The sequence below is a fragment of the Parus major genome, chromosome 1A (genome assembly GCF_001522545.3).
Source record: "Parus major isolate Abel chromosome 1A, Parus_major1.1, whole genome shotgun sequence".
Lineage (NCBI taxonomy): Eukaryota > Metazoa > Chordata > Aves > Passeriformes > Paridae > Parus > Parus major.
Genome location: NC_031773.1, coordinates 45,672,466 through 45,690,559, shown reverse-complemented (window position 1 = coordinate 45,690,559; position 18,094 = coordinate 45,672,466). Strand labels below are relative to the sequence as shown.

The 18,094-nt window shown below is 39.6% G+C and overlaps 1 protein-coding gene and 1 long non-coding RNA gene across 3 annotated transcripts in view; one reads left to right on the top strand and one right to left on the bottom strand.

Moving 5' to 3' along the window:
- LOC107204183 overlaps window positions 1-18,094 on the top strand; it is a 35,327-nt gene that overhangs the window by 4,849 nt on the left and 12,384 nt on the right. The gene's annotated exons all lie outside the window — the stretch shown is intronic.
- On the bottom strand, window positions 15,015-17,863 carry LOC107204308. 2 transcript variants are annotated; one of them, XR_001521540.3, is made up of 2 exons: window positions 16,730-17,863; window positions 15,015-16,383 (listed from the first exon to the last, which is right to left on the bottom strand). It is a non-coding gene; the product is annotated as an uncharacterized LOC107204308 (long non-coding RNA). The 2 variants fall into 2 exon arrangements; XR_004497538.1 differs by having other exon boundaries at window positions 17,369-17,863.

Sequence of the window (18,094 nt, the reverse complement as noted above, 5' to 3'; positions counted from 1 at the left end):
CAAAACCCGGCCCGTGGCGGGGGGGCCCGGAGAGCCGCGTCCCGCCCGCCCTGCGCCGCCGCCATCGAGCTGCGCCCCAACAAAGGGCCCGGCCGGGCCGGGGAGAGAGCGGCTCGTGGTCCCGCTACTACGGTAAATGCACCCTTTTCTACCGAAAGATGAGAAAGGGGGGTAATGGGCTCCGTTTTGTTTTGTTTTGTTTTGTTTTCTTTTTTTCCGTTTCGAAAGAGACACCTTTTTTAATTTATTTTTAATTTTTTTAATTTTTTTTTTTCTGTGGAGGGAAGCATTGCCATGTCCCACATCTCTGTGTTAATGATCACTTGGCATTGTGTTTATGGGACGAAGGAACTGATTAGTGCCTCTTTATGATCTACCCGTGAAAAAAATCTGCGTTCTGCCTGCACTTTTGAAGATGATGCAAGTCTTTGATAATTTTCATATTCCTATTCTTTCGTGAAGCATAACAAAGCCTTACTTTTGCCGTTTATTTCTTCACATTATATTACTTTTTGATCACAAAAAATGGTCTGGAGGTGTTACTTTGTGCTGAGTTTCCTCTTGGCTCTGCGAGTCCATTATGCTGCAGTGACTCTTTGAAGCCTTCAAGCTTTTCATGTGCACACCTACTTTTAATTTTTCTGAGTTATTATTTAAATTTACTCTGAATATATATTTGAGGTGTTTTTGCTTTGTTCTGTAAGGATTGTGAAGTAAATGCTATCCCATACAGTTCCTATATACCAACTTTCTTAGCAGGAGTTTTCTTCTGGTTAATTATACCTCTGTGCAGTGCACAGATTTAGGGTTTTTTGCTGGTCAGGTATTTCCCAATTTGTTTGATCCCTATTTCCAATGGATGCATGTTATCATACAATTCTTCTTGAATGTGAAAAGGTTATGTTAGCCCCATAAAAACCACTGTTAAGAAAAATAATTCCAACCCAGCCAATACCAATGCATTTAGAATCAGTCTTTGCACAATATTTATCATCACACATATTCAAGGAAAAAAACAAAGATTTATGTGCGGTTGCTCCCTCGCTGTCACTGCATTTATGGGTTACAACATAGAACACAGTAGAGAACTCAGTAAAATGTCTCCATACCTATAAAACATATTATTCTCTGCCTATTACTGCTCTTAGTACTTGACAACACATACGTTTTCCTAGGCAGTGGTGAGTGTGGCTTTCTCTCTATCTATATTCAGATGAAATGTTCTATAAAAATATTCTATATTTTGGTCCCTTCAGAACTCCTGTAGGAATTATTTTTCCCTTTTCATGTGGCATATCTGGTTTTAGTCAAGTAAAACCTTATAGAGCAGAACTTGTTCTATAATTTTTTTCTTTTCAATAACATTGAAAGGTTTGAGCAGCAGCTCAAACCTTTCAATGTTATTGAAAAGAAAAAAATGAGTTCTACAGCTTTGCTTTAATTTCATTTCAAATGTATAGGTGCTAATATTCTTGAAAATTATTCAATTAAAAAATTTAATTTTATTTATGTGGTTTAATGAGAATAGTCATTCTGCCTTGTAAAATGCCCAGTTCACATAACTTGCTTGGTGTTAATTGCCATTTTGTCAAGAAATTGCAATCTCTTTTAGAATCCATTTCTTGATGCTTTTTAGTTTACTAGATATCTTCGTGTGGTGCTTATTTTGCAGTTAATATTTTCCCCCTTAAATTAAGCCTTTGCTTACTTTTAAGTTATATTTTCTTGATCTTCTCTGTGTAAGACCTCTTTAAATAATCAAGTTTTTACCATTATCAAGGGTCCATTACTTCTTAAGTATTCTTAAGACAAACTCATATGAAGAACTACAACAGGTATCAGTGTAATTTGTTCCTAAGCAATACCTTAGCTTCAAAGGAATAAACCCCACAGATTATTTAGAGTGAATTTTCATTATGGCAAATTTTACATAGAAACTTTGTAGATATGACAACAATATACAAGTACATAGAATAGATTCATGCATTACAGTGTGCTTGGGTTATTTTGGGAAATATTCTATATTTCATGGTTGTCTGAGTAATGCTTACCCAAATTTATCTTTTCCACACCAGGTTGCTTAATTTTGATGTATATATTTCAGCATACTTTATTTATGTATTACTTTTCTTACATCTGTGTGTATAAAGTAACAGCGTGTATATTATTGAAGTATTAGGACACTTCTGAAGATAGACAAAATTAAACCAAAAGGAGGAGCAAACAACATGTTTACAGCAGCTCAAACCTTTCAATGTTATTGAAAAGAAAAAAATGAGTTCTAAGAAATTTTAATTCACTGAATTCTGAAATAACATTTCATTTTCTATATAACATATTTTATGGCTAGTCTCATGTTTAATTGCCAGTGTTCATCCTTCACTCCTGGTTGTTCATCTACATGGATTTATTTTTTTTTACTCAGAACCAATAAGTATGTGGACTACAATTTTTTATCTGTTATCTGTCCATCCATCCATCCATCCATCCTTTCCTGTTAATCAAGACAATAGGAGAAGAGCTTTTCCTGATTGTGTTGCATTAGTTGGAAGAGCCCTGAGCCTTGTCCCCTGATGTGGGCAGGCAGTCAGGGCACACTGCAGGGCAGGAACAGGTTGGGGCATTGTGGAGAGAGCCCACAGCAGGCTGAGGGTCAGATGAAAGAGTTAACAGAAAGAAGAAGCCAGCAGGATTCCTGTGTGTCCGTGAGAAGAAGATAAAGGTAGAGGAAAACAAGGAACATCTGTGCTGAGAAAAACACCATGGAAAAATGAGATCTGTTGGTATTTTGGATTTTTGAGGATACACTCGCAAAACAGTGCTTCCACCAATGGACTTGAGGGGTGATGTGGTGATGGCAAATTAAATGGGGTGCACTATAAGGCCAGAAGGGTATAAAAACACTGTGTACAGGCACAATAAAATCTTGGATGAAGTTTCTTATGGATCTGCTTTGTGTCACGTCTGCTCCAACAGCAACAAGGATGGCAGGAATGAGTGAGAGAATGACTCCACTTCTTTGTCCACTCTAAGAGTGTCAGCAGATTTTAGCATTTATCTTCCTCTCTCCATCTGCTTTCAATCTCTCATCCTGCCATTTCTCCCAACATTCCTGTCCTTCCCAAAAGACAACCATCCCTATGAAAAGGCTCTTGATAATAATGTGATTTTTCAAATTTGTTTTTTCTTTAATGATCTGCTTTTCTTTTAAATAAAGCTCTTAGCTGAGCTGAAGGAGTTACTGATCTCTCAGTGGATCTGCCAGCACATGTAGTTTCATGTCCTTAGGAGAATTAATATTAACTCAGGAAGTCCCTGTGGTGTTTTTTAAATCAGCTAAAAGTATCCTGGAAATACTGAAAATTTGAGATACAGATTTGATTCATATCCTGAAGCAAAAGCTTATGATAGTGCAACTTGATTTAGATGAAATATTTGTGAGGGAAAGGAATAACCTTTTTTTGCATCATCTTCCTAGGGAGATGAGCATCCCAGAGCAGTATCATATGAAATGCACAAGCCCAGCTAAAAATAGAGATGGATTTTTGCCAAGAGCGATGATCAACATGACTAGACATTACAGAAGTTGTCTAATTCCATGGAGAGAAAAAGAAAATATTTTTGAAAGTTGCAGTACAAGCAAAATTAAGGCTTTGTGTACCCTTACTGACATGGAGACTCCAAGCTGTCAATCCCTGTCCATCCCACGGTCCAGGATACCATGGTCAGCATGGCCAGTGGTTATTCCCACACAATAAAGGGAAATCACACCTTTCACACCTCAATATGTGCCTAAATTGCTGCCAATTGCTCTGTCCTAAATTGCTAAATTGCTCCATGCTAATTTTCATTCCCATTTACCTGGACTAATCCAGGTAGCTGTGTGCTCAAGGCCAGAGCCTACCCTTAGAGTTGCACTCCTCTGGGCAAAGCTGGACACCAGCATGGATCACATGTCCAGTCCCAGTGGAGTCCATCTCTGACAGAGCATTAAAAATCACATTAAAAGAATATATGTTCTTTTTAGCTACGGTGCTTAAAAGCATTCCCTTTTTATGCATTGATGTGTTTATGCAGAAACCCTCAGCGGGTCTTTCTGGTTATCCCCAAATTCAGAGACACGGACAAAGGACAATTTAAGCTGAAAATAAACAAACATAAAATCCAAAACAACACCACACAGGAGAAAGAGAGTTTCGAGTCATTTATGAGGTAATAATTTTTTTCCCTCTTGTTAATTTTTCTGTGTAAGTATAGTAATTAAATATTGATCTTATTAACACTATGCACTGCTGCTTCTATTCTGTATGAACTTCTTGTGGCTACAAGGTCCTTCAGCAATTAGCAGTCTACACTCACACACAGGATTAGGAATTAATGGGAACTTCACTGCCCATGGACATGTGGACTCAGACTTCTGGATCCTAATGATTTGGATGATCAAATGGCAAATCCAACCATCCTTTTGGTGAGGAACAAAATAATTCTTTGTTTTCCTGATATGCAACAGGGAACTTGCCATGACCTGTATTGCATAAACATTTTGGGCTCTCTATCTTTGGGTGTTTTGGGTGTCATTAAATAACAGTAGACTTCAGAATTTTCATTTATTTACTTTTTATAAATAAATTTTTATGAATTATCAACCATAGTTTTCAATTTCACTGAACTGTCCTCCTCTTATGCCTGATTCCTAGCTTGCTTTTCAGAACTGTCTCACCACTATTTTCCACCTTTACTGCATCTTCTGGTTTGATCCTAATTTAAAAAAAAATAAAAATCTTCCCACATTTGAAAAGCACAAATAAATAAAACAAATGTGTTCAATGCTCATTAGCACTACAGTGGAAGTTTAATGTCTAGAACCCCCAGAAGAGGAACAGAGAATAAAGCAGGATTTTGTATCTTTGTACCATTGCAGCATTGTTTGAAATAGTTCCACCCAGCACAATTTGCACATTTCAGGCCTCTAAATAAACTATTGCAAGAGGTAAAGAAATTTCTGTGAAAAGTGATAAAGGTGATTCAATGCTCAAAATGGCTTATCTACTAAGCATACTAGGACACCTTCAGAACAATGAGCACTATGGACTGAAGATGTTCTTATCTTTATCTGACCTAGGATGTCAGTGGTTAAATCTATCAAACTTAGTGAAGTCTAATCTAATTATAAAATTAGTTACAACCTAAAGGTTACTGGTATCAGAAATGCTGTCTGAATTTCATAGGCTTATTCTTTCATTTGCTCAGGTAAATGGATCCTTACTGTGTAGGCTTTTTTCAAAGCAGAAAGATGATGTGTGGAAAGAAGAAATCAGTGCCATCTCTCTTCTCACAGAAATCAGTTCTGGACTACACAAGTCCAAACACTGCTGGTAAATAGCTCATAAAGCAATCCATTCCAATACATGCATATCCTGAGGATCAAGTTTGGTTTTTCCATAAGGTAAAAAAAAAAAAAAAAAAACAAACCCAAAACAACTAAAAAATCCCCTCCTCAAAAACCAACAGTCCCAAGCAAAAAACTGACCCTACCCTTCCCTCCCCACCCACTTCCCCCAACCACAGCCAAAACACAAACCATCAAACAAAAAACTTACCCTCAGAAAAGCTCCTATTCGAGTGCTTAATTTCTGATATTTTTTCCTGTGCTTCCCAGTTGCCAGCACCCTGATTTGTGCTGGTATTCTCATGATTCTCTCAGAAACTACTTGTGAAGGCCACAGAGGAATCCCATGACAGGAAAAACCTGTAGCTTCTATAAGAAGAGGATTTATTTTTTATTTGAAAGCTCTCCCTACATGAGAAATGAGGTGTCATTTGTATGCAGAGTGCAGAGGCCTGAAACAATCAAAGATGTGATACACAGAGGTGCCTCCTGGAGAGGAAAAAAAATGTTTGTTTGCATCAGCCTCGTTACTATGGCAGGGTTTCTGTACCATGCAGCCATGCATCAAGTGTTTTAGGACAGAATGGACACGAGGAAGGGAAGGATGTAATGATCATGGGCTCCTGATAGAAGTATTTTATCAGGTAGGATGGTCCATTGCTTTCTCAGCTTTGAAACCTGCAGAACCGAAATAATATTTTCTAACAGAGCATGCTGGAACATCCCAGCTGCTCCTTATGCAGAAACCCTCAGCAGGTCTTGCTGGTTATCCCCAAATCCAACTGCTCCTTGTGTTGTTTTGGCTTTGTGGTGGGTTGTTTAGGGTTTCCTTTGCTTTTGTTTGCTTGTTGGGTTTTTTTTTTTTTCCCCTTAGCCTGGGCAGCAGCCACAGGATTAAATAAACGGCGGTCAAAACCCACCAGCTTGCACTTGATAAAAGGAACACTAGAAGCATTCCAAAAGCACAAGCTGCTTTTCAGAGCAGTCTGACGAGCTGTTGGTCACCCATGGCCGTGTGGCCCAGCGGATTCACCTCCCTTGGCTGAGGGTGAAGGAAAGGAAAATAACTGGGGGCGCGGGTGGGGGAGCGGAGCAGGGAAGGGAACCACAGCGAGCCACAGGGGAAGGGAGGGAGAAGGAGGAGGAGGAGAAGGAAGAAGAGGAGAAGGAGGAGGGAGGGAAGCTGTTTCCCGGGCAGGATTGGCTGGAAATTGCTGCAGCCCAGGCGGGTGGTGCTGCGGCCCCGCTCCCCGCCGGGCCCCGCAGCGATGGAGCCCCCGCTCCGCCCGGCCGAGCCACAGCCATGGCACAAAGGGAAAAACACACAGGCCTTTAGCTGGGCTTCACCGCAATCCTCTCCCTGCCCGTGACAGACCAGCTCAAAGCATTTTTTGTGCAAGCAAACGCGGTTTTCTGCCGCCGTTCTACAGCTGTAGAAGCTGCAATTGGCTTCCACTTTGACCCAAACACCCCGGTGAGCAGCAATGTTCTCAAACCTGTGTGAATACAGACAAGTGAATTTCACACATGCTCACCAAAGCCTCAGCTGACCTTCTGCTATGTATTTTAGAGAAATAAACAGTAACTCATTCTTTAAAAAGGGCTTTTGGTGTCTAAGCAGGTCTGGGTTTAAATGTTTAAGTAAATTACTAATTCTAAAGGTGTTATTCCAATTATTTATATAGAAGATGTTGTAACTGTATTTTATTTAGGTATGTTATGTAATGTTGCAGAAAAATACTAAAGAAACTAAAATTTTGAGTGAAGGAATTTGAGAGTCACTTAATAAAAGAACTATTAAAACTTAACCTTTGCATAGATCAGCTGATGCAAATTTTCATTTAAGTTTCACAAGAAAGAGCCTGGAGCATCCTGGGGATACCATTGTAAATTCCATTCACGTTTGGGCTAGGTAAATAACCTAGCTTGCCTACGTTGTTGATAAAATTTCTAGCCTAAAGCAAATTCTCATGGAAAAAAAAAAATAAAAAGAAATCAAAATCTTCCCCCAAGACTTTGGAAGAGTGCTTGCTACCAAGTGAGTTGGAACAGTATTTCTATCCTGCCCTCAATCAGGTCACTAGAGAAAAATCAAGCATAGATAATCTTCTTATAAAACAAATTAAAAAAAACTCAAACAAAAAATCCTCAAAACCAAATCAGCAAAAAAAAAACAAACAAAACAACATGAAAAAGACTTTTGGGAGAAAATTAATACCAAGGATGTTTTTTCAACACTCTATGATTACTAAGACAAAGCCTAATAGTAAATGTTCTTTCCTAACATCACTTTTTTTAGACTTGATTCTCAGCATACTTCTGAATGTTTCTGCAACTGAGCATAATTTGATTTTGGTTTTGTGTTTGTTTTGTTGTTTGTTTTTTTTTTTAATATTGTCTTGCACATTATCTCTCCCTGCTTTATGGAAAACCAAAATGCTATTGGGTAACTATAGGTTAAGTAACATTTACTTGGGAGCAAGCAACCTGTGAGACTGCACTACCTATGTTAAAGCTGGTACTTTACAGCATAAGGATATATTTTGTGTGGACTTCAAGGTTCAAAAGTGTATTAAGGTCACATGATATTAAATGTTTATTTCATGACAAAAAGCATCTGTGATGCACTGTTCTTAAATCTAAATCCTTCCTCCTTTTTGAGGTTGGCTGGATAGATCAAACTTAATTTGTAAAAGGAAATTCCACATCTGCAACAAAATAAAATATTGTGCTTTCAAAAAACCACCACTTTGAACTCTCATTTGTCACATACTCAAAGAGGTTATATAATACATTTCTCTCTTCTATTTCAATATATAAAAATCTTTTATTTAACTGAGGTATACAGACAGAGAAGGTGTTCATTTATAGCAAGCAGTTACCTGAGGTAGAAGAACATACAGCCTTTCTACATTAATTGTGAATGAGTGATCAAGAGAAACAAAGATATGCAGTATTGATTATATTAATTTATTAATTGTACAAAAACCATTCCAGGCATAACTGAAGAAAGCTGAAGAAAAAGAGGATTTAGCATTCAGAACTCATCAGTTCTCCTGTACTAACAAAAATACACTTAAAACCCATCATGAGAATCCTGTTGTTGGCATGGAGAATGCAACAATATTTACAAATCTCTGTATAAGGAAGCTTGAGAGGTCTCAAGGAGGAAACATGGCTAGAAAGGCAGAGAATGAAATTGTGAGTTTAATAAATTACACTAATGAGCTTAACGAGTTTTTAGTGATGAACATAATAGAAAATCAACAAACACTTTACACTAGATTGCAATCTACCCGTATCTTATTTGAAAACTGTTAAAATAGATGTGTTTTCAAATGATTTCTAGAACATGGGGAGAGGGGGTAGAAATAAGGGGAAAAACCAACAAAACCAAAATAAGCAATTTCCAAGAGAAGCAGAACATAAATACTAAAGTGCCTGAGAAGGAAATATGAGCATTACTCTTGAAAAGAAATGCTCCCTCCTCGCACCGTGTTTTCAAGGGCAAAAATGAAACCCGGGAGGCCTCTGTTTCAGGATTTTCAAATGGCCCAATCAGAACCTTGTACAAACCAATTCCCTTCTCCAGGCCCACACAATCTCTTCCTTCCCTACTAAATATACACCAATAGAAGATTATTTTACCAAATATGCAAAATACAGCAAAATTGAGATTATGAAAGAAAACAAAAAAAATCCTGAAATGTTTTAAACCTAATTCTAGCCTCAAATTTCAGAATAGTTACTAATAAAGCCCTGCAGTTCCTGCTGTTTCAAAGTCCAGCTTTGAATGGTAGATGATTAATACCTAGTGCAACTTCTTTCAGCAGGACAGAGATGATTAAAAAAAGGAGGGGGAGAAAAAAACAAAAAGTCCTCTTCCTGTTTTGGGAGTGAAACGAGAAGCCAAAATAACAAACAAGTTAAAAAACACAACAAAAAAAAAAANTTTCCTGATTGTGTTGCATTAGTTGGAAGAGCCCTGAGCCTTGTCCCCTGATGTGGGCAGGCAGTCAGGGCACACTGCAGGGCAGGAACAGGTTGGGGCATTGTGGAGAGGGCCCACAGCAGGCTGAGGGTCAGATGAAAGAGTTAACAGAAAGAAGAAGCCAGCAGGATTCCTGTGTGTCCGTGAGAAGAAGATAAAGGTAGAGGAAAACAAGGAACATCTGTGCTGAGAAAAACACCATGGAAAAATGAGATCTGTTGGTATTTTGGATTTTTGAGGATACACTCGCAAAACAGTGCTTCCACCAATGGACTTGAGGGGTGATGTGGTGATGGCAAATTAAATGGGGTGCACTATAAGGCCAGAAGGGTATAAAAACACTGTGTACAGGCACAATAAAATCTTGGATGAAGTTTCTTATGGATCTGCTTTGTGTCACGTCTGCTCCAACAGCAACAAGGATGGCAGGAATGAGTGAGAGAATGACTCCACTTCTTTGTCCACTCTAAGAGTGTCAGCAGATTTTAGCATTTATCTTCCTCTCTCCATCTGCTTTCAATCTCTCATCCTGCCATTTCTCCCAACATTCCTGTCCTTCCCAAAAGACAACCATCCCTATGAAAAGGCTCTTGATAATAATGTGATTTTTCAAATTTGTTTTTTCTTTAATGATCTGCTTTTCTTTTAAATAAAGCTCTTAGCTGAGCTGAAGGAGTTACTGATCTCTCAGTGGATCTGCCAGCACATGTAGTTTCATGTCCTTAGGAGAATTAATATTAACTCAGGAAGTCCCTGTGGTGTTTTTTAAATCAGCTAAAAGTATCCTGGAAATACTGAAAATTTGAGATACAGATTTGATTCATATCCTGAAGCAAAAGCTTATGATAGTGCAACTTGATTTAGATGAAATATTTGTGAGGGAAAGGAATAACCTTTTTTTGCATCATCTTCCTAGGGAGATGAGCATCCCAGAGCAGTATCATATGAAATGCACAAGCCCAGCTAAAAATAGAGATGGATTTTTGCCAAGAGCGATGATCAACATGACTAGACATTACAGAAGTTGTCTAATTCCATGGAGAGAAAAAGAAAATATTTTTGAAAGTTGCAGTACAAGCAAAATTAAGGCTTTGTGTACCCTTACTGACATGGAGACTCCAAGCTGTCAATCCCTGTCCATCCCACGGTCCAGGATACCATGGTCAGCATGGCCAGTGGTTATTCCCACACAATAAAGGGAAATCACACCTTTCACACCTCAATATGTGCCTAAATTGCTGCCAATTGCTCTGTCCTAAATTGCTAAATTGCTCCATGCTAATTTTCATTCCCATTTACCTGGACTAATCCAGGTAGCTGTGTGCTCAAGGCCAGAGCCTACCCTTAGAGTTGCACTCCTCTGGGCAAAGCTGGACACCAGCATGGATCACATGTCCAGTCCCAGTGGAGTCCATCTCTGACAGAGCATTAAAAATCACATTAAAAGAATATATGTTCTTTTTAGCTACGGTGCTTAAAAGCATTCCCTTTTTATGCATTGATGTGTTTATGCAGAAACCCTCAGCGGGTCTTTCTGGTTATCCCCAAATTCAGAGACACGGACAAAGGACAATTTAAGCTGAAAATAAACAAACATAAAATCCAAAACAACACCACACAGGAGAAAGAGAGTTTCGAGTCATTTATGAGGTAATAATTTTTTTCCCTCTTGTTAATTTTTCTGTGTAAGTATAGTAATTAAATATTGATCTTATTAACACTATGCACTGCTGCTTCTATTCTGTATGAACTTCTTGTGGCTACAAGGTCCTTCAGCAATTAGCAGTCTACACTCACACACAGGATTAGGAATTAATGGGAACTTCACTGCCCATGGACATGTGGACTCAGACTTCTGGATCCTAATGATTTGGATGATCAAATGGCAAATCCAACCATCCTTTTGGTGAGGAACAAAATAATTCTTTGTTTTCCTGATATGCAACAGGGAACTTGCCATGACCTGTATTGCATAAACATTTTGGGCTCTCTATCTTTGGGTGTTTTGGGTGTCATTAAATAACAGTAGACTTCAGAATTTTCATTTATTTACTTTTTATAAATAAATTTTTATGAATTATCAACCATAGTTTTCAATTTCACTGAACTGTCCTCCTCTTATGCCTGATTCCTAGCTTGCTTTTCAGAACTGTCTCACCACTATTTTCCACCTTTACTGCATCTTCTGGTTTGATCCTAATTTAAAAAAAAATAAAAATCTTCCCACATTTGAAAAGCACAAATAAATAAAACAAATGTGTTCAATGCTCATTAGCACTACAGTGGAAGTTTAATGTCTAGAACCCCCAGAAGAGGAACAGAGAATAAAGCAGGATTTTGTATCTTTGTACCATTGCAGCATTGTTTGAAATAGTTCCACCCAGCACAATTTGCACATTTCAGGCCTCTAAATAAACTATTGCAAGAGGTAAAGAAATTTCTGTGAAAAGTGATAAAGGTGATTCAATGCTCAAAATGGCTTATCTACTAAGCATACTAGGACACCTTCAGAACAATGAGCACTATGGACTGAAGATGTTCTTATCTTTATCTGACCTAGGATGTCAGTGGTTAAATCTATCAAACTTAGTGAAGTCTAATCTAATTATAAAATTAGTTACAACCTAAAGGTTACTGGTATCAGAAATGCTGTCTGAATTTCATAGGCTTATTCTTTCATTTGCTCAGGTAAATGGATCCTTACTGTGTAGGCTTTTTTCAAAGCAGAAAGATGATGTGTGGAAAGAAGAAATCAGTGCCATCTCTCTTCTCACAGAAATCAGTTCTGGACTACACAAGTCCAAACACTGCTGGTAAATAGCTCATAAAGCAATCCATTCCAATACATGCATATCCTGAGGATCAAGTTTGGTTTTTCCATAAGGTAAAAAAAAAAAAAAAAAAACAAACCCAAAACAACTAAAAAATCCCCTCCTCAAAAACCAACAGTCCCAAGCAAAAAACTGACCCTACCCTTCCCTCCCCACCCACTTCCCCCAACCACAGCCAAAACACAAACCATCAAACAAAAAACTTACCCTCAGAAAAGCTCCTATTCGAGTGCTTAATTTCTGATATTTTTTCCTGTGCTTCCCAGTTGCCAGCACCCTGATTTGTGCTGGTATTCTCATGATTCTCTCAGAAACTACTTGTGAAGGCCACAGAGGAATCCCATGACAGGAAAAACCTGTAGCTTCTATAAGAAGAGGATTTATTTTTTATTTGAAAGCTCTCCCTACATGAGAAATGAGGTGTCATTTGTATGCAGAGTGCAGAGGCCTGAAACAATCAAAGATGTGATACACAGAGGTGCCTCCTGGAGAGGAAAAAAAATGTTTGTTTGCATCAGCCTCGTTACTATGGCAGGGTTTCTGTACCATGCAGCCATGCATCAAGTGTTTTAGGACAGAATGGACACGAGGAAGGGAAGGATGTAATGATCATGGGCTCCTGATAGAAGTATTTTATCAGGTAGGATGGTCCATTGCTTTCTCAGCTTTGAAACCTGCAGAACCGAAATAATATTTTCTAACAGAGCATGCTGGAACATCCCAGCTGCTCCTTATGCAGAAACCCTCAGCAGGTCTTGCTGGTTATCCCCAAATCCAACTGCTCCTTGTGTTGTTTTGGCTTTGTGGTGGGTTGTTTAGGGTTTCCTTTGCTTTTGTTTGCTTGTTGGGTTTTTTTTTTTTTCCCCTTAGCCTGGGCAGCAGCCACAGGATTAAATAAACGGCGGTCAAAACCCACCAGCTTGCACTTGATAAAAGGAACACTAGAAGCATTCCAAAAGCACAAGCTGCTTTTCAGAGCAGTCTGACGAGCTGTTGGTCACCCATGGCCGTGTGGCCCAGCGGATTCACCTCCCTTGGCTGAGGGTGAAGGAAAGGAAAATAACTGGGGGCGCGGGTGGGGGAGCGGAGCAGGGAAGGGAACCACAGCGAGCCACAGGGGAAGGGAGGGAGAAGGAGGAGGAGGAGAAGGAAGAAGAGGAGAAGGAGGAGGGAGGGAAGCTGTTTCCCGGGCAGGATTGGCTGGAAATTGCTGCAGCCCAGGCGGGTGGTGCTGCGGCCCCGCTCCCCGCCGGGCCCCGCAGCGATGGAGCCCCCGCTCCGCCCGGCCGAGCCACAGCCATGGCACAAAGGGAAAAACACACAGGCCTTTAGCTGGGCTTCACCGCAATCCTCTCCCTGCCCGTGACAGACCAGCTCAAAGCATTTTTTGTGCAAGCAAACGCGGTTTTCTGCCGCCGTTCTACAGCTGTAGAAGCTGCAATTGGCTTCCACTTTGACCCAAACACCCCGGTGAGCAGCAATGTTCTCAAACCTGTGTGAATACAGACAAGTGAATTTCACACATGCTCACCAAAGCCTCAGCTGACCTTCTGCTATGTATTTTAGAGAAATAAACAGTAACTCATTCTTTAAAAAGGGCTTTTGGTGTCTAAGCAGGTCTGGGTTTAAATGTTTAAGTAAATTACTAATTCTAAAGGTGTTATTCCAATTATTTATATAGAAGATGTTGTAACTGTATTTTATTTAGGTATGTTATGTAATGTTGCAGAAAAATACTAAAGAAACTAAAATTTTGAGTGAAGGAATTTGAGAGTCACTTAATAAAAGAACTATTAAAACTTAACCTTTGCATAGATCAGCTGATGCAAATTTTCATTTAAGTTTCACAAGAAAGAGCCTGGAGCATCCTGGGGATACCATTGTAAATTCCATTCACGTTTGGGCTAGGTAAATAACCTAGCTTGCCTACGTTGTTGATAAAATTTCTAGCCTAAAGCAAATTCTCATGGAAAAAAAAAAATAAAAAGAAATCAAAATCTTCCCCCAAGACTTTGGAAGAGTGCTTGCTACCAAGTGAGTTGGAACAGTATTTCTATCCTGCCCTCAATCAGGTCACTAGAGAAAAATCAAGCATAGATAATCTTCTTATAAAACAAATTAAAAAAAACTCAAACAAAAAATCCTCAAAACCAAATCAGCAAAAAAAAAACAAACAAAACAACATGAAAAAGACTTTTGGGAGAAAATTAATACCAAGGATGTTTTTTCAACACTCTATGATTACTAAGACAAAGCCTAATAGTAAATGTTCTTTCCTAACATCACTTTTTTTAGACTTGATTCTCAGCATACTTCTGAATGTTTCTGCAACTGAGCATAATTTGATTTTGGTTTTGTGTTTGTTTTGTTGTTTGTTTTTTTTTTTAATATTGTCTTGCACATTATCTCTCCCTGCTTTATGGAAAACCAAAATGCTATTGGGTAACTATAGGTTAAGTAACATTTACTTGGGAGCAAGCAACCTGTGAGACTGCACTACCTATGTTAAAGCTGGTACTTTACAGCATAAGGATATATTTTGTGTGGACTTCAAGGTTCAAAAGTGTATTAAGGTCACATGATATTAAATGTTTATTTCATGACAAAAAGCATCTGTGATGCACTGTTCTTAAATCTAAATCCTTCCTCCTTTTTGAGGTTGGCTGGATAGATCAAACTTAATTTGTAAAAGGAAATTCCACATCTGCAACAAAATAAAATATTGTGCTTTCAAAAAACCACCACTTTGAACTCTCATTTGTCACATACTCAAAGAGGTTATATAATACATTTCTCTCTTCTATTTCAATATATAAAAATCTTTTATTTAACTGAGGTATACAGACAGAGAAGGTGTTCATTTATAGCAAGCAGTTACCTGAGGTAGAAGAACATACAGCCTTTCTACATTAATTGTGAATGAGTGATCAAGAGAAACAAAGATATGCAGTATTGATTATATTAATTTATTAATTGTACAAAAACCATTCCAGGCATAACTGAAGAAAGCTGAAGAAAAAGAGGATTTAGCATTCAGAACTCATCAGTTCTCCTGTACTAACAAAAATACACTTAAAACCCATCATGAGAATCCTGTTGTTGGCATGGAGAATGCAACAATATTTACAAATCTCTGTATAAGGAAGCTTGAGAGGTCTCAAGGAGGAAACATGGCTAGAAAGGCAGAGAATGAAATTGTGAGTTTAATAAATTACACTAATGAGCTTAACGAGTTTTTAGTGATGAACATAATAGAAAATCAACAAACACTTTACACTAGATTGCAATCTACCCGTATCTTATTTGAAAACTGTTAAAATAGATGTGTTTTCAAATGATTTCTAGAACATGGGGAGAGGGGGTAGAAATAAGGGGAAAAACCAACAAAACCAAAATAAGCAATTTCCAAGAGAAGCAGAACATAAATACTAAAGTGCCTGAGAAGGAAATATGAGCATTACTCTTGAAAAGAAATGCTCCCTCCTCGCACCGTGTTTTCAAGGGCAAAAATGAAACCCGGGAGGCCTCTGTTTCAGGATTTTCAAATGGCCCAATCAGAACCTTGTACAAACCAATTCCCTTCTCCAGGCCCACACAATCTCTTCCTTCCCTACTAAATATACACCAATAGAAGATTATTTTACCAAATATGCAAAATACAGCAAAATTGAGATTATGAAAGAAAACAAAAAAAATCCTGAAATGTTTTAAACCTAATTCTAGCCTCAAATTTCAGAATAGTTACTAATAAAGCCCTGCAGTTCCTGCTGTTTCAAAGTCCAGCTTTGAATGGTAGATGATTAATACCTAGTGCAACTTCTTTCAGCAGGACAGAGATGATTAAAAAAAGGAGGGGGAGAAAAAAACAAAAAGTCCTCTTCCTGTTTTGGGAGTGAAACGAGAAGCCAAAATAACAAACAAGTTAAAAAACACAACAAAAAAAAAAAAAGAAAAAAGAAGAAAAAAACACAACCAAACACATGCAATGGAAAACAATTCAAATTGAAAACTGTTTAAGAATCATATACCGCTTAGAAACAGGCGAGATTCTCATCTTGTTTCCAAGCAAGACTTCAGCCGGGCACTCCCACGTTATCTTCCTCTGCTTGAAAAACATTTTCCATGAACAGAACGCCCCAGTGACTCACTCCTCCGCCTCCTGAGGCAGAACGCTGAAAAAAAAAACCAAAAAACAAACCACGAAAGAAAAAATAGAAAAATAAAGAGGAAAAAATAAAACAAAATTTAAAAAAAGGAAAAAAAGCAGAGTTTTTCTCGCCGTAGTTCTCAAAGGAGGGTTTTAAAGAACAAAGAAAATCCCCTCCCCAGCCCTTAGGCAGCCTCGTTCGGAGGCTCCCGGCGTTGCATTCCTGCCTTCCCTTCGGGGAGTTTTCAGCATAAAACATTACTGAACGAAAAGAAAACCTAAATCGTCATTTACCTACATCTATTCTAACAAAGGAGGGGACAGGGTGTTCTTTACAGTGGTGGGGGAAAGGGAAAAACCCAGAATTTAACCTGTTCAGAGGAAAGGGAGGGGAGCTGTCGCCGTCTCCCAGCAGTGCGGCCAGCCCGAGGCACCAATGGCGGAGAAGCTCCTCCCTGTAAATCCCGATCCCTGGAGTATTGTCGTGGTTTCTAAGCCCCTGGCACCCCAAGGAGAGGGATGCAGTGGCTGGCAGCTTTAAACACCGCAGCTTTCCCGTCACCAAGGCCGTGTCCCGGTTCTCGGGGTGCAAGGGGCTCCCGCAGTCAAGCGGGCCCAGGCAGCCGTAGTGACCAAGGGCCCCAAAAAAGACAGCTAAGGCTACCAAGTCCAAGAAAGTGTTACCGAGTAGCTCAGCGAAGCCAAAGGCAGCAGTACCTAGGAGACTATACTGGATAAACAAAGGAAACTTTTGCAGAAAAACAACAGGAGCGCTTTTAAACATTACTCATGCTGTCAGGATGAAGGAATTAAAACATCATTTCCAGTCCAGACTAGCACACGATGACTCCCTTCCCCGGGTACATGTGACTTTCCGTAGTTCTTCTCCATGAGTGTGAGTTCTTGTCACACGAGCCAATTCTGCAAACTGCAGTCACCATCACTTCATTCAGAGTACCCGACGCTGCCTTTTGCAACCCTCCGGATCTGCCCCCCAGGGAAGTACTTACGCTTTTCTTATTATTGCCAGGAAGCTCGAAGTTGCAAAAGAGGAAAAAAAAAAAAAAGAGAACCTCAGAAAGCAGAAAACCGCAGCAAGCGCTGCTCGCAAGGCACTGGAATCCCTCTTCTAGCCGGATCCCAGGGCAGCCGGGCCCGCAGGGAGATGTCCCGGTGCCCCCGAGGTTTGAAGGCCGCGCGCTCCAGCCGGATTGGCCGGGGGAGGCCCCGAACCCGCCCCGTCCTTCCTCCCTCCCCCGGGGTGAGAGGCGCTTCACCCCCAGCAAGCGCCGGGAGGCAGCGAGCGCACCCTCGCAGAGTTCACATCTCTTCTTAATCCACACAGCGGTGACCGATTTCATCAGTCACAACCGCTACCTTTTATTGATTTTTTTTTTTTTTTTAAAGAGGAACTGACGCACGCTTACATAAGTACCGTAACTTCCAAGATAAAAAAGGCAGGAAGCTACAGACCGCCAAGGTAGAATGTAAAGATACATAACATTTTAGAAGCCCCCCTTCCCAACCGGGAGATTTCAAGTTTCTAAATACATTGACATATCACGTATTCCCGGGTTCAAGCGTTCCTGCTCTTTCTAGGAAGATGTGGGTGGCTCTGAAAAGAGCCTTTGGGTTGTTTTGTCAGATGAGATTTACTTGGCTTTAGCCTTGTGGCTGTCGGTCTTCTTGGGCAGCAGCACGGCCTGGATGTTGGGCAGCACGCCGCCCTGCGCGAT